The sequence below is a fragment of the Monodelphis domestica genome, chromosome 5 (assembly GCF_027887165.1).
Source record: "Monodelphis domestica isolate mMonDom1 chromosome 5, mMonDom1.pri, whole genome shotgun sequence".
In the NCBI taxonomy this organism is placed as follows: domain Eukaryota; kingdom Metazoa; phylum Chordata; class Mammalia; order Didelphimorphia; family Didelphidae; genus Monodelphis; species Monodelphis domestica.
In genome coordinates this window covers 227556327-227571979 of record NC_077231.1, presented here as the reverse complement: position 1 = coordinate 227571979, position 15653 = coordinate 227556327, and the positions used below count along the sequence as shown (strand labels likewise).

The window sequence follows — 15653 nt, the reverse complement described above, 5'->3', positions numbered from 1 at the left end:
GTCACATAATCTCTTTTTTCCTCAGTTTCCTCAATAGTAAAATGGGGATAATAGCATCACCTACCTCTTAAGGTTGGTATTAGGATCAAAGCAGATAATGCTGTAAAGCACTTAGCTCAGTGCTTGAGATGTATGGCAGGCACTATAGAAATGTTTACCCCTTTCCCATTTTTTGCTTTTCTCTATATCACTAGTGACTAGCAGTGTCGGATGTATTATAAATACAGTCGTCCCTTGCTATATTGCAGTTCACTTATCACAGCTTCACTGTATCATGGGTTTTAAAAAAATCTAATTCTGTATCGTGGAATTACACTTATCGCAGCACAGTGACTGTAGGTTAATAAAAGTGTGGAAAAGGTTTATAGGAGAGTGGGAAGGGTTCATAAAGCCTTAATATATATATATATATATATATAATAAAATAAATATAATACCTCTACTTTGTAGATTTTCACCTATTGTGGGGATCTCTGGAACATGACTCTTATGATAGATGAGGGATCACTGTACTTAATAAATGCTTATTGAATTGACAACATATGTCCTTTTACTTTTCCCATCCCCACCACCCTACACACTTTCTAGCTCTAACTCTGAGTAATCACTTCAACACTACCATTCCTGGAAAGGACATATCAGTCAATCAACCAGCCTGTGACACTAACCACTATTCCTTCTGACTTCATTGTCCACAGTACTCCTCCTTGGCCACCATTCCCCCATGTGTGCTTTATTCCCTTTACAATGTAAGCTCCTTGAGGACAGAGACTGGCTTGCTTGTATTTTTCTTCCCAATACATAATATTTTCTTTCTTTCTTCTTTGCTTCCTTCCTTGCTTCCTCCTTTCCTTGCTTCCTTCCTTCCTTGCTTCCTTCCTTTCTTTCTCTTTCTTTCTTTCTTTCTTTCTTTCTTTCTTTCTTTCTTTCTTTCTTTCTTTCTTTCTTTCTTTCTTTCTTTCTTTCTTTCTTTCTTTCTTTCTTTCTTTCTTTCTTTCTTTCTTTCTTTCTTTCTTTCTTTCTTTCTTTCTTTCTTTCTTTCTTTCTTTCTCTCTCTCTCTCTCTCTCTCTCTCTCTCTCTCTCTTTCTTTCTTTCTCTCTCTCTCTTTCTCTCTCTCTCTCTCTCTCTCTCTCTCTCTCTCTCTCTCTCTCTCTCTCTCTCTCTCTCTCTCTTCATTCTTATCATTCAAGGTAGTTGACAATTTCACAACTCTACCTTGTTTGCACTGGAATTGTCAGGGCTATTCAAAACAGATGATGGCCCTCTTCCCCTCTCATTTTTGTCTTTCCTTTGTTTCCCCCTTACTCTCCCCAAGAGATTCTGTTCATATCTCTTAGTTCTCAGTTAGTTCAATAATTTCCTGTATGCATGCCACCACCCTAACCCATGCTCAGTTTTTCTTTCTATTTTTACATTCATTATCTCTTATCAGAAGTAACTTAGCCTTTGCGGTTAAGCTGAACTTAGTGAGATAAAAAATCCTTTCCTGTTCACAGTGAGGGGAAAAAACAAAAGCAAGTTTGCAACAGGGCTGGGTTCACTTCAGTTGGGGTACATTCACATCTTTCTCAGCAATATAATCTGAACCAGAACAAACTTCTTTCTATTCTTAAATGCATCTTCCCCACTTCATGGCCATGAATCATTTTCCTTTCACATGGAAAATTTCCAGAATTAGGTTTTAATGTGTACCCCAAAAGCAGGTCCATGTGTCCAGCACATTATGGCAAAATGTACTCTTTCCTGTGCCATTTTCTCTTCTTACCCTCTCTTTCTCTTGGTGATCCTCAGGATCTCCTAGGTTTTCCTCCATCCATATGACTGAGTAATCTAATACTCAACTTCCATCTCTGTCCTGAGTAACTGTCCTTCTCCTCTGGCCAACCACTGCACATCTATCTTCATTTTTATGTTCTCTAGACACTTTAAACCCAAGAAAGGAATATGAATTTAGAGCTTCAATGGAAATCCTTTTCCATCTAAAGTTCATGCTTCCTCTTCCTAACTCCTCTATTTACATCAAGGGCAACAACCACTTCCTAGTCACCTGAGTTCACAACCTTGGAGTGAATTTCAAATCTTCAGTGACTCATCTTCCTGCAAGATTTCATCAATGCTAACATTTATATCTCCTTGCCATCTGCTGGACTTCTCCCTCTCTCCATGTGGATGGTGTAGATTGAGGATATCAGAGAGCTCCTTCTGAGAGGAAAAGGGCTTAGGTCAGTCACCTCATCATTTCCCATCCAGGGGAAGATCTTCATTATGTCCTCCCTCCTGTGTCACATAGCTCTCATCTCCTTTCCACTTTTTAAATGTGTTTTCTCTTTCCATTAGATTATGAGCTCTTTGAGGGCAAGGATTGCTTTTTTTACTTTTTTTACACCCTCCCAACCCCCCAGTGCTTAGCATAATGCTTGGCATGTAGAAGACATTTTTAAAAATATTTATTGACTGGCTGACTATACTTTCCCTTACTCCCATATACATGTGACCAGTCAGTCAATAAATATTTATTAAGCAAATTCTATGTTTCAGACAGTGTACTAAGTGCTGGGAATAAAAGAAAGGTAGAGACAGTCTCTTTCTTAAGGACCTCGATTTAATGGGAGAAGCAATGAGCAAATAAATTGCTATATACAGGTTAAATAAGAAATAATCAATAAAGGGAAAACAATAGAATTATAAGGGATTGGAAAGGAATTGAAATGACTTCCTATAAAAGTTAGGAATTTAGTGGGAATTAAAGGAAGCTAGAGAAGGCAGGGTGAGATAAGGAAGGAGAGCATTCCAGAGATGGATGACAGCTAGAATCAGAGGAAATGCTCAGTCAAGAGATGGAGTGTCTTGTTCATGTAACTGCAAGAAGACCATTATCACTGGAGTGAAAGGACATGGTGGAGAGGAAGGTATAAGAATAAAGGAAAGGAGCTAAATTAGGAAAGAACTTTGAATATCAAGTAAAGATTTTTTATTTTGAATCCGGGGAAAAATATAATGAAAGGGGTATTATGGGTAGACTAGTGTTTTAGAAAAATCCTAAATCAAGTCTTGACAATTTCATCTCTACAATAGCTCTGAATCTTCACCCAATTTGCACATGATCCCCACCCCCAAACTCATTGAGGCTCAACTCATCTCTGACCTGAGCTTTTGCAATAACCTCCTACTTTGAATCCCAGTTTCCAGTATTTCACTTTTCTGATATCATAAGCAAATAAGAGGAGTATGGCAAAAGTACCTCTCAGGTCTCTGGTTAAGGTAAGAGATTATGAACAAACAAGAGATGGAGAATACCGCAAGGAACATGAAATGGATAATTTTGATTATATGAAATTGAATATTTTTGCATAAATGAAACCAATGCAGTCAAAATTAGAAGAAACTGAAAGGAAATTTTAATTTACTTTCTCTGCTTAAGATGTCAATCCTTACAGGAGACTTCCGGGTAAACTTGGCTGCAATCTAGATGCAACTCACTTCCCCTCCCTGGCACCAAACAAAATAGACTACCTCAAAAGAGCATAAAAATCACCTTTGGAAGAACAGAGGGACTCCCCAGTACCCCATAGAAATGAAGGTACGTGGGGTTTGAATGTTTCCACACTATAAGGAAGAGGAAAAGCTCACACAAAAACTTGAACTGAGCCTCCCCTCCCCCCACCCCCCCACAAAACCAGAGTAAGCTATCAGAGCCCTCACTGGGACAGTGAGTGAGTAAGGAGCGTCTCTGTCTGGGGGGGGGCACACCAGGGTCCTTGGGATCTAAAGACTGCAAGGAAACGACTTCTCAGGGTGGTTTCATGGGAAAATCCTGCTCTCAGCAAAGGGGCGGCCATGCTGAGAGGCTGCGCTAAGAAAAGGAGCGCTGAGAGACTGAGCTGAGCAAATGGGCGAACTCGTTGAGAGGCTGCGCTGAACAAAGGGGCGGTGGTGCTGAGAGGCTGCGCTGAGCAAAGGGGCACTGAAAGGCTGTGCTGAGCAAAGGGGCACTGAGAGGCTGTGCTGAGCAAAGGGGCGACCGAGCTGAGAGGCTGCACTGAGCAAAGGGCAGACCATGCTGAGAGGCTGCTCTTAGCAAAGGGGTGCTGAGAGGTGGTGCTGAGCAAAGGGGCGACCACACTGAGAGGCTGCACTGAGCAAAGGGGCTGCCATGCTGAGCACAGGGGCCTGCGCTCTAAGAAACCTCAGAGGCTGGGAAGAACTAGTCTGAGGCAACCTAAATTCACAGAAAATCCGCCCACATCACCCAGACCTTAGACCAAAAAAAGAAAGTAGAATAAAACCACCAAAGGGATGGCTCACATGTCCCAAAATCAAGCCTCCAAGAAGAAAGGGGAGGGGGGGGGGACTGACTATTGAAAACTTTTATGGAGGGAGTACCCAAGGAAAAGAAGAGAATGAGGATGAAATCCAAACAAAATCAGCACATGCCTCCCAAAATGGAAATTATCCACAAGCTCTGGAAGATCTCAAACTGGAGCTTACCCAAAAGATGGAAACCTTTTGGGAAAAAAATGGGATAAAGAGATCAGCAGTCTGATAGACAAGACTTCACAATTGGAGAAGGAGCTGGAAGCATCTACTAGAAGGGCAGACAAAGCTGAAAAGCAAAACCAGTCTCTAATGACCAGAATTAAGCAGCTGGATGACAGCAAGCATGCCCAAAAGATGGAAACCTTTTGGAAAGAAAAATGGGAGAAAGAGATCAGCAGTCTGACAGACAAGACTTCACAATTGGAGAAAGAGCTGGAAGCATCTAATAGAAGGGCAGACAAAGCTGAAAAGCAAAACCAGTCCCTAACGACCAGAATTAAGCAGCTGGAAGAAAGCGAGATTACAAAACAGTAAGTATCAATAAAGCAAAGCCAAAAAATTAATGAATTGGGAGAAAACATGAAGTATCTCACTGAAAAGGTCGCAAACTTGGAAAACAGAGGAAGAAGAGACAACCTCAGAATTCTTGGTCTCCCCGAAAAACCAGAGATAAACAAAAACCTTAATGCTATTCTACAGGAGATTATAGAAGAAAATTGCCCACATGTTCTGGAGCAAGGGGGAAAAGTAGAAATAGAAAGGGTTCATAGAACACCCTCTATACTAAATCCCCAAAAGACAACCCCCAGGAATGTAATTGCCAAATTCAAGAGCTCCCAAGAAAAGGACCACATTAACAAGCAAACCAACAAAAACCACATGATTATTTCAATAGACGCAGAAAAAGCCTTTGATAAAATACAACACCCATTCCTATTAAAAACACTAGAAAGCCTAGGAATAGAAGGGTTGTTCCTAAAAATAATAAACAGTATATATCTAAAACCATCAACTAATATCATCTGCAATGGGGATAAACTAGATGCCCATTATCACCTCTACTATTTGACATTGTACTAGAAACACTAGCAGTAGCAATTAGAGAAGAAAAAGAAATTGAAGGCATTAAAATTGGCAATGAGGAGACCAAGTTATCACTCTTTGTGGATGACATGATGGTCTTCTTAAAGAATCCTAGAGATTCAACCAAAAAGCTAATCAAAATAATCAACAACTTTAGCAAAGTTGCGGGATACAAAATAAACCCACATAAGTGGGCATATCTATATATTTCCAACCCAGCTCAGCAGCAAAAACTAGAAAGAGAAATCCCATTCAAAATTACCTTACACAAAATAAAATACTTAGGAATCTCTCTCCCGAGACAAACACAGGAACTTTATGAACACAACTACAAAACACTCTCCACACAACTAAAACTAGATTTGAACAATTGGAAAAACATTAACTGCTCATGGGTAGGATGAGCCAATATAATAAAAATGACCATCCTACCCAAACTCATCTATTTATTGCCATACCCATGGAACTTCCAAAAAATTTTTTACTGATCTAGAAAAAATCATAACAAAGTTCATTTGGAAGAAGAAAGGATCAAGGATATCCAGGGAAATAATGAAAAAAAAATACAAAGGAAGGAGGCCTTGCAGTCCCAGATCTCACACTATATTATAAAGCAGCGGTCATCAAAACAATTTGGTACTGGCTAAGAGACAGAAAGGAGGATCAGTGGAATAGACTCGGGGTAAGTGACCTCAGCAAGACAGTATATGACAAACCCAAAGATCCCAGCTTTTGGGACAAAAATCCACTATTTCATAAAAACTGCTGGGAAAATTGGAGAACAGTGTGGGAAAGATTAGGTTTAGATCAACACCTCACACCCTACACCAAAATAAATTCAAAATGGGTGAATGACTTGAACATAAAGAAGGAAACTATAAGAAAATTAGGAGAACACAGAATAGTATACATGTCAGACCTTTGGGAAAGGAGAGGCTTTAAAACCAAGCAAGACTTAGAAAGAGTCACAAAATGCAAAATAAATAATCTGGAATACATCAAATTAAAAAGCTTTTGTACAAACAAAACCAATGTAACTAAAATCAGAAGGGAAGCAACAAGTTGGGAAACAATCTTCATAAAAACCTCTGACAAAGGTTTAATTACTCAAATTTACAAAGAGCTACCTACATCAATTGTACAAGAAATCAAGCCATTCTCCAATTGATAAATGGGCAAGGGACATGAACAGGAAGTTCTCAGCCAAAGAAATCAAAACTATTAATAAGCACACGAAAAAGCATTCTACATCTCTTATAATCAGAGAGATGCAAATCAAAACAACTCTGAGGTATCACCTCACACCTAGCAGATTGGCTAACATGACAGCTATGAAAAGTAATGAATGCTGGAGGGGATGTGGCAAAGTAGGGACATTAATTCATTGCTGATGGAGTTGTGAATTGATCCAACCATTCTGGAGAGCAATTTGGAACTATGCCCAAAGGGTGATAAAAGACTGTCTGCCCTTTGACCCAGCTATAGCACTGCTGGGTTTGTACCCCAAAAGAGACAATAAGTAAAAAGACTTATTCAAGAATATTCATAGCTGTGCTCTTTGTGGTGGCCAAAAATTGGAAAATGAGGGGATGCCCTTCGATTGGAGAATGGCTGAACAAACTGTGGTATATGTTGGTGATGGAATACTATTGTGCTAAAAGGAATAATAAAGTAGAGGAATTCCATGGAGACTGGAAGGACCTCCAAGAAGCGATGCAGAACGAAAGAAGCAGAACCAGGAAAACATTATACACAGAGACTGATACACTGTGGTACAATAGAAGGTAATGGACTTCGCCATCAGTGTCAATGCAGTGTCCCTGAACAATCTGCAGGGATTTAAAAAAACACTATCCACACGCAGAGGATAAACTATGGGAGTAAAAACACCAAAGAAAAGCAACTGCTTGACTACAAGGAGGAAGGGGATATGACTGAGGAGAGACTCTAAATGAACACTCTAATGCAAATACCAACAACATGGAAATGGGTTCGAACCAAGAACACATGTGATACCCAGTGGAATCGTGCATCAGCTATGGGAGAGGTGGTGGGAAGGGGGTGGGGGAAGGAAAAGAAAATGATCTTTGTTTCCAATGAATAAAAAAAAAGATGTCAATCCTTACATATCTAGAAAATGGAGCCAAATTTATAAAATTAAGAACCATTTTCCAATTGGTTCAAGGTTAAAGGACATGAACAACACTTTCAAAAGAGGAAATCGATGACTATCAATAGCCATATAAGAAGAGAAATGCAGATTCAAAGAACCACCTCACACCTATCAGGTTGACTACCATGACAGAAAAGGAAAATGGAAAATGGTAGTGGGAATGTGGAAAAATTGGGACTAATATTCTTGGTAGAGTTGTGAGCTGGTTGAACCTTTCTAGAGAACTATTTGGAATTATGCCCGAAAAGCTATAAAGTCGTGTACTCTTATCCAAAAATACCAATCCTAGGTCCATATCTCAAAGAGATATTTTTTTAAAAAGGAAAAAGACTTCTTTGTACAAAAATATTTCTAGTAGCATTTTTTGTTGTAGCAAAGAATTAGAAATTTAGAGAATGCTTATAAATTGGGGAATAACAATTGGGGAACAAGTTGTGATATATGATTGTGATGCAATACTATTATGCCATAAGAAATAACAAGCAGAATGGCTTCAGAAAAAACTGGGAAGACTAATAAGAACTGGTGGAAAGTGAAGTGAGCAGAACCAGGAGAACATTGTATATGGTAACAGCAATATTGTAACAACCAACTGTGAAAGACTTAGCTACTCTAGTCTATACAATGATCCAAGACAATTCTAAGGAAAAATGCTATATGCTTCTAGAGTGAGGACTGATTAACTTAAAGTATAGAATGTAGAATATTTATTTTTATTTTTCTTTCTTTTCTGCAACATGGTTAATACAGAAATATGCTTCGTATGATGACATATATAATTAATGTCCTATTAAATCCATTTTCAAAGAGAGTCAAGAGATCTAAAAAGATAAACTTATTTGAACAAATTGGATAGCTACATGGTGTTGGAAAGCTAACATTCTAAAGGGGGGAAAAGCCAAATATCCCCTCAGAATCTCAATGTTTTCAAAGGATATTGACGGAGTTAAATAAGAAAAACTGAGTACCAGGCATGGATTAATTCTGTTTGAAGAGAATGAAGAGAAGGCAAGTAAAAAAAAACACTAATATAGAAAAGAAAAACATGCCAAACTCACAACAACAGGGAGACAAGGTGGAAGGATGGCATATTAAGAGGGATAATACTTGAGAGAGAACAGCAATACAAATAAAGGAGACTTCCAGATTCTAAAGAGATAATTAAAAGAGGACAAATAAGAAATGGACTAAAATCTAGAGAGGAGTTCATCAGTTGAGGGATGGTATTGTGCATGTAATAAAATCTTATTGTAGGATAAGAAATAATAAAAGTTATTTCAGAGAATTCACAGAATGGATGACTAGAAACCAGTTTGTGTAAGAAAAACAACATTATAAAGAAACACAACCTGAAAAACAAGAATTCTGTCAAAAACAATTATTAAATAAGTTGTTAGAGGATCCATGAGGAAACACTTTACCTACCTCTTAACAGAAAGGTGATGAATACAAGGGGCAAAAAGAGATAAATTTTTGTATAATGAGTATCATATTGCTTGCTTTATCAGTGAATAGAGGAGAGACTGGAGATAGAGGGAATTTGGAACTCAAAATATTAAAATAAATGTTAAAAACAAACAAAATTGCAATATCTGGTTTAGATAGAGTGATTTAATCTGTGACTCCAGAAAGATGCAAAAATTATTGCTTCTTCCTTCCTTCTATTCTCATTCCACTAGGAATGATCCCATGACATTGGCCCTACATTCTAAACATTGAGTTAATTTTTCATGAAAAAGGGAACCATTGGCTCTTGTACAATGTGAGAGCTTCCTCCAAACTTCAGTGAGTTGAAAGACTTCTGGGTTAACATTGCTGCAGTTTAGAAGCAGGACTCTTTCTCTTCTCACCACCTACTGATATAGACTGCCTCAAAAGGCCAAAAAAAAATTCAGATGAATGAAGGGACTCCACATTAGGACATAGAATTGAATGTACATGGGATTTAGGCATTTCCACACTATAAGGGAGTGAAATAGCTACCACCAAAACACAAGCTGATCAACCCTTGCCTATGCCACCGCCAGAGCCAGAGCCAGTGTGCTATAATCAGCAAGGGAGCAAGGGGCACATCTAGGTCCTTGGCAACTGACTAAGACCACCTGAGAGCAGCTAGACTTGAAACTCCAGTAGGCTGAAGAGCATGGACCTTGGGCATGAAGATAGTGCAGAAAGGGGTAGCACACAGAAGCCACAGAGACTTGAGAGGTAGCCTTAGGCAAAACCCATGCTCCTTAGCTCCATACACAGAGAGCCTGCCCTCCTCACTCAGACTTCTGACTGGAAAGGGAAGGAAAAACCAGCATAGTGATGGCAAGCAATGCCCAGAAAATGCAACTTCCAACCACCATGAAGAATAAGAAGGAGGCATTGATCCTGGATAATTTTTATGGAGAAAAAATCCAGACTACAGAGAAAACAGCAGAGGACAACAAACAAGTAAATACATCCAAACCTTTCAAAAAATAGAAATTGGTCACAAGCTCTTAAAGAATTTAAATCTGAGATTTTAAGAATGATGGAAGTGCTTTGGCAAACTTTAGTGAGTTGAGATCTTTCTGGATCTTTCTTACCTCTTCCTATCTCCACAAATCATCCAAAGATGGCTATAGACATACCCCCAGAGAAACATATAGATGGACCATGCTTCTATTTATTTATGAAATTCTAGAAGCAGATGATGTTTCACTGCCCAGGTAGGAACTTTGGAGTTCATCTACTCTAAATTCCCCATTTGATAGATAGGGAAATAGACTGAGGAAGAGGAAATGATTTGGCCAGGGTCATGAAGCCAGTAAAAGGCAAGATTGGGATGAGAACTCAGATCCTGAGTTGGAGTCTCTTTTTCACTTCACCACATTTATCTGTAATGACTTCAGTTGTCATTTTTTTGTTTACAGAAGTTGCAACGAAAGGGGTATTGTGGAGAGATTCTTGACAGCATGAACCAGGAGATAAGCCACGGTAAGCAGCAGCCCAGGACTCTCCAGGAAAGCATTAGAATGGAAGGTGATTGAAGTGTGATTGAATTCCCATTTTCTTTTGGCAACTTGGATTTTTGTCCCTTTTCTGGTTAAACAAAAACTGCTTTGAGTACTCCATTTCTCTGTCCTTCCCTCAGTTTCACATTTCCCCCTGTCCCTCTGAAGCAGTCAGGACTTTCTCCTAGAAGCTGGCATTGAGGATTATCCTTCTTTCTTAGAGTGGTATGAATACCCCTATACTGTAAAAAATGAAAGTAAAATTATTAACTGTAATATTAATTGAAAAACATATGGTCACCAATTATAAAATTAACTCTCAAATTAGGAGTCTGTTAGTAGCTCTTAAGAAATAAATTTTTAATAAAAATGGAGATATAGAAAAAAAGGAAAATGTAGGAAAGGGACAAAAAATTTCACCTAGCTAAATGCCTAAGCTGAATTAATTCATTTCCTACTACCAGTATTATCTTTCCTGGCAAACACTCACAATATAATTCCATGAATTAATTAACAAGTCAACCATATTTTAACTTAATAGTATTTACAAATTTCAAAATAATTTTTGTCTTGGTGACCAAACAAGAACAAGTCATGGGCTTTAGTTTGCCTTAGCTTAACAATTTATAGTCAAAAGTAAACTCCAGATTTTCCTCCAAATGAAATTAAAGCATTCTTAGTTTGAACACCATAAAAAAAATTCAAATATCTTTCAAAATTTCACTGATTTCTTTAATTATTATAAAAAGAAAGAGGTTGGGTTTTTTAAAAAGTGAAACCAAGAATTTAAAACTAAAATACTATTAAAATATTATTTCTTAATATCCCCAAACACAAAACATGGCTTAGTTCTAGATGCTTTCACAAGGTAATTGAGTGTATGTAAGTTGGAATAATAACCACCATAATAAAGATAATAGCAAAAATGTATGGAGTAGAAACATGCTAACTGAAAATGGCGACAGGAAAGGCATGAAGCTTGTAACAGTGTCCACATCCACCTCAAAAGCAGAAAATAACTTTAATGTAACATTATAAGAAAAAAAATTTACAGTATCTTTAACAATGGTCTCATTTCTTCAAATATATAGGAAACTGAATCAGATTTGTAGGAATACAAAGCATTCCCCAATTGACAAATGGTCAAAAATATGAACAGCAGTTCTCAGATGAAGAAATTGAAAGTATTTTAGTCTTAAGAAAAATGCCCCAGATCATCATCAATTTGAGAAATGCAAATTAAAGCAACTCTGAGGTAACACCTTATGCCTATCAGACTGGTTCATATTACAGAGATTAAAAATGAGAATCTGACTTTATGTTGTTTACAAGAAAAGTACTTGAAGCCAAGAGATACATACAGACTAAAAGATAAAGAGTTAGAGTAAAATCCATTATATCTGAGATGATGTAAAAAATTATATCAGACAAAGCAAAAGCAAAAATTATAATAAGCAGAGAAATAAAATTTTGCTAAAAGTTGTCATTTGTAAGATAATATTAATATTGGATACATTTCCCCAAATTTTATGGCATTGAAATTATGAAAGGAAAACTTAAATGACTTATAGGAAGAAATAGATAGTAAAACTATCTAAAAACTAACTAAAAGGAGAGTGAAGCCTTCTACTCTCAGAATGATAAATCTAAATGAAAAATAAACAAGAAAAAAGTAAGGAGATGAATAAAACTTTAGAAAAGTTAGATAAGATTGACTTCTGGAGCAAAACAAATCGAAATAGAAAGGAATATGCCATTTTCCAAAATGACCATTTATTAGGGTATAAAAACCTCAAAACCAAATACATGAAAGCTGAAATATTAAATGCATCCTATTCAGATCATTATACAGTAACAATTACATTCAATAAAATGTCATGAAAACATATATAAAAATTAATTGAAAGTAATTAATCTAGTTCTAAAGAATAAGTGGGTCAAGAAATAAATTATGGAACCAATTTCATTAAAAAGAATGACAACAATGAATCTGCATACCAAAATTTATGAGATGCAGTCAAAATAGTACTTAGGTGAAAATTTCTTTCTCCAAATGATTACATCAATAAAATGGAGAAAGAGCATATCAATGAATTGGGCATGCAATTAAAAGGCTAGAAAAAAGAACAAATTAAAAATCTCTGATACCATATTGGAAATTCCGAAAATCAAAAGAAAGATAAATAAATTTTTAAAAAGAAGCCTATTGAATGAATATAAAGTTAGGAGTTACTTTTATGAAAAATATACAAACTATTAATTTTATTTTTTAAAAAGAAAGAGGAAATCCAAATTATCAATATCAAAAAAGAAAGGGTGAATTCATCACTAATGAAGATGAAATTAAAGCAATTATTAGTAGTTATTTTGCCCAATTATATGTCAATGTTTCTTAAAACCTAAGTGAAATGGATGAATATTTATGAAACTATAAACTGTCTGGATTAAACAAAAAGGAAATAGAATTCTTTAATAACACCATCTTTGAAAAAGAAATTGAACAAGCCATCAATAAGCTCCCTAGGAAAAAATTTCCAGGACGAGATGAATTCACAAGTGAATTTTACCAAACATTTAGACAACAATTAATTACAATACTATATACATTATTTGGTAAAATTGGCAAAGAAAGAGTTTTACCAAATTCTTTTCATAGCATAAATATGATACTGATATCAAAACCAAGAAGAGCAAAAAAAGAGAAAATTATCATAGATTAATATTCTTAATAAATATTAGCAGGAAAATGTAAAATAAAATACTTGCAAAGAGATTATTGCAAAATAGCAGAAGAATCATACAATATGACCTCGTGTAATTTATACCAGGAATGCAGTGCTGACTTAGCATCAGGAAAACTATCGGTATAATTGACCATATCAATAACACAATCAACAAAAATTAAATAATTATATCAATAGATGCAGAAAAAGGTTTTGACAAACACACACATTCTGATTAAAAACATTTAAAAGCATAGGAATAAATGGAGGTTTCCTCAGATGATGAATAGTTTCTATATACCATTGGCAAGCATTAGCTGTAATGGACATAAGCTAGGAATCTTCTCAATAAGATTACCTAATTTTGAGCTAGAGAATTTGAGCATTCTTCTTGCTAAAGAAGGACCTAATGCCAGAGTGCATGTGATTCTGAGACTCCATCTAAGAGCAGAGACATAGTTATACTGGACTGGAAGGGGGGACTGAAGGGACAGCAGTTGAAGACAGTGCTTGACCCACTCACTTTCATTACTCACATCTCAGGTTATGGAAACCAAGACCCCAGGAAAAAGCAACTGAGACTTGTCCTGGTGGGTAAAAAAGGAACTAGGAAAGGTGCATCAGGGAACAGCATCCTTGGAAAATGAGTATTTGAGTCAAGACTAGCAGCAAAGTCAGTGGCGAAAGACTGAGTGAGATCAGATTGTGGAATGGGAATGAAATTGCAATTGTGAATTCTCCTGGAACTTTTGGCACTAATATGTGGGATTTGGACACTTCAAAGGAGATAAGTTACTGCCTCCTTATGTCTTCCACTGGGCCTCATGCTATGGTCTTGAGGGCTCCACTCAGTCATTACACCAAGGAAGAGCACAATGCCATCAAGAAGACGTTGGGAATTTTGGTTCCAAACCAAGAAATATATGGTCCTTTTATTCACCTCAAAAGATGATTTGGAAGGTCGGTACTTAAGTAAAACCATCAATAAAGGATTTAAAGACCTCATAGGCCAGTTTGGTGGAAGTTATTGTGGCTTCAACAACTGGACCACTGGAAGTGAGCAGGAGGCCCAGCTAACAGAGATTCTGACCTTGGTTGAGCAAGTAGTACAGAAGAATGGAGATTCTTTCTACACAAACTAGATGTATGAATGAGCTGAGAAGATTCAGGAAGAAACTGAAGTGCTACTAAAAGCCTACATGCAAGACCTGCAAATATTTTAAAAGGAAATAAGACAGGAATTTGAAGAAGAAATCAGAAACGTAAAGGATGAACTGGAGCAGAGAAAAAGGAAAAGAACTGCATGGGGATCTTTCAGAAAAAGAAGCTTTCTATAAAAATAAGCAAAAGGTTGACAGACAAAGTTGTGAGCCATAATCAGATCTTTGAGAGAATCTTGAATGTCTTGAAACCCACTTTTTCTGCCTTTTGAAATATATTTGAGGATTAAGGAACTTAGTAAATATTTTATCTTATAGTTTCTTCTATTGATCCTTAATGAATATTCAGCTATCCTTAATCAGTTGTACAATTCAGGTCTCAAAGATAGAGATAATTACCAAAGACTGATCATGAGAAATGCCCAGATTGATCTGAAAGTACAGCAATAGGATCTTTTTTCTTTTTTAAGAAATTTATTTCTATTTGTATGCAAAACACATTTCCATATTGGTCATTTTTATAAGAGCAAACTCATATATAACCCAAACTACCAAACTAAAAACCATAAATACACTGATGTGAAAGATGACTCCAACAATTCTTTTTTGGGGGGTGTCTAGCATTCCCTGTCTTTCATAAGTCCTTCAGTATTGTCCCAGATCATGGTATTGCTGAAGATAGGTAAGTTTTCACAGATAATCATCACCTCATATTGTTGCTATTATGTACAATATTCTCTCATGCCTGAGCTATCTGGGGGGTGGGGAGAGACAGTAAAGAACTGGAAGCAGGAATAGGAGGAGGAGATTACTGAGAGGAGGATGCAGAAATACAAAAAGCAGATATTGATCACACTATGTTCTTTGATATTCTCGAAAACATTTGAGTTTCATAATATTTGTCATCAGGTCATTAATTTGACATTCCTTCTCTTTCTCTTCATCAGTTTTGTTATTGAAAGCACAGTATGGGATCTTGTGTTTTTTAATAAGCTTCTTAAGATGCTTATTGTCTGATTCATTTAGGTATTCACTCAGACTCCCACCCCCTAAGTCTTCTTTCCTTGTAAAAAGAAGAACCATTTTTTTACGGGGCTTTTTAAAAATCTTTTTCACATGCTTGTAGACATTCCTGTCCTCTTTTGTGTAGCGGCCCAACTGAATCACCATAATTACAATGCAGAGCTCTTTTCCCCACTTGTTTGTCACATCCTC

The 15653-nt window shown here is 36.7% G+C and overlaps 1 pseudogene; it reads left to right on the top strand.

Annotated features, from left to right (window-relative positions):
• The first annotated feature begins 10516 nt into the window (after positions 1–10516).
• Positions 10517–14615, top strand: LOC130454732 (GTPase IMAP family member 4-like; annotated as a pseudogene).
• Positions 14616–15653: the final 1038 nt, after the last annotated feature.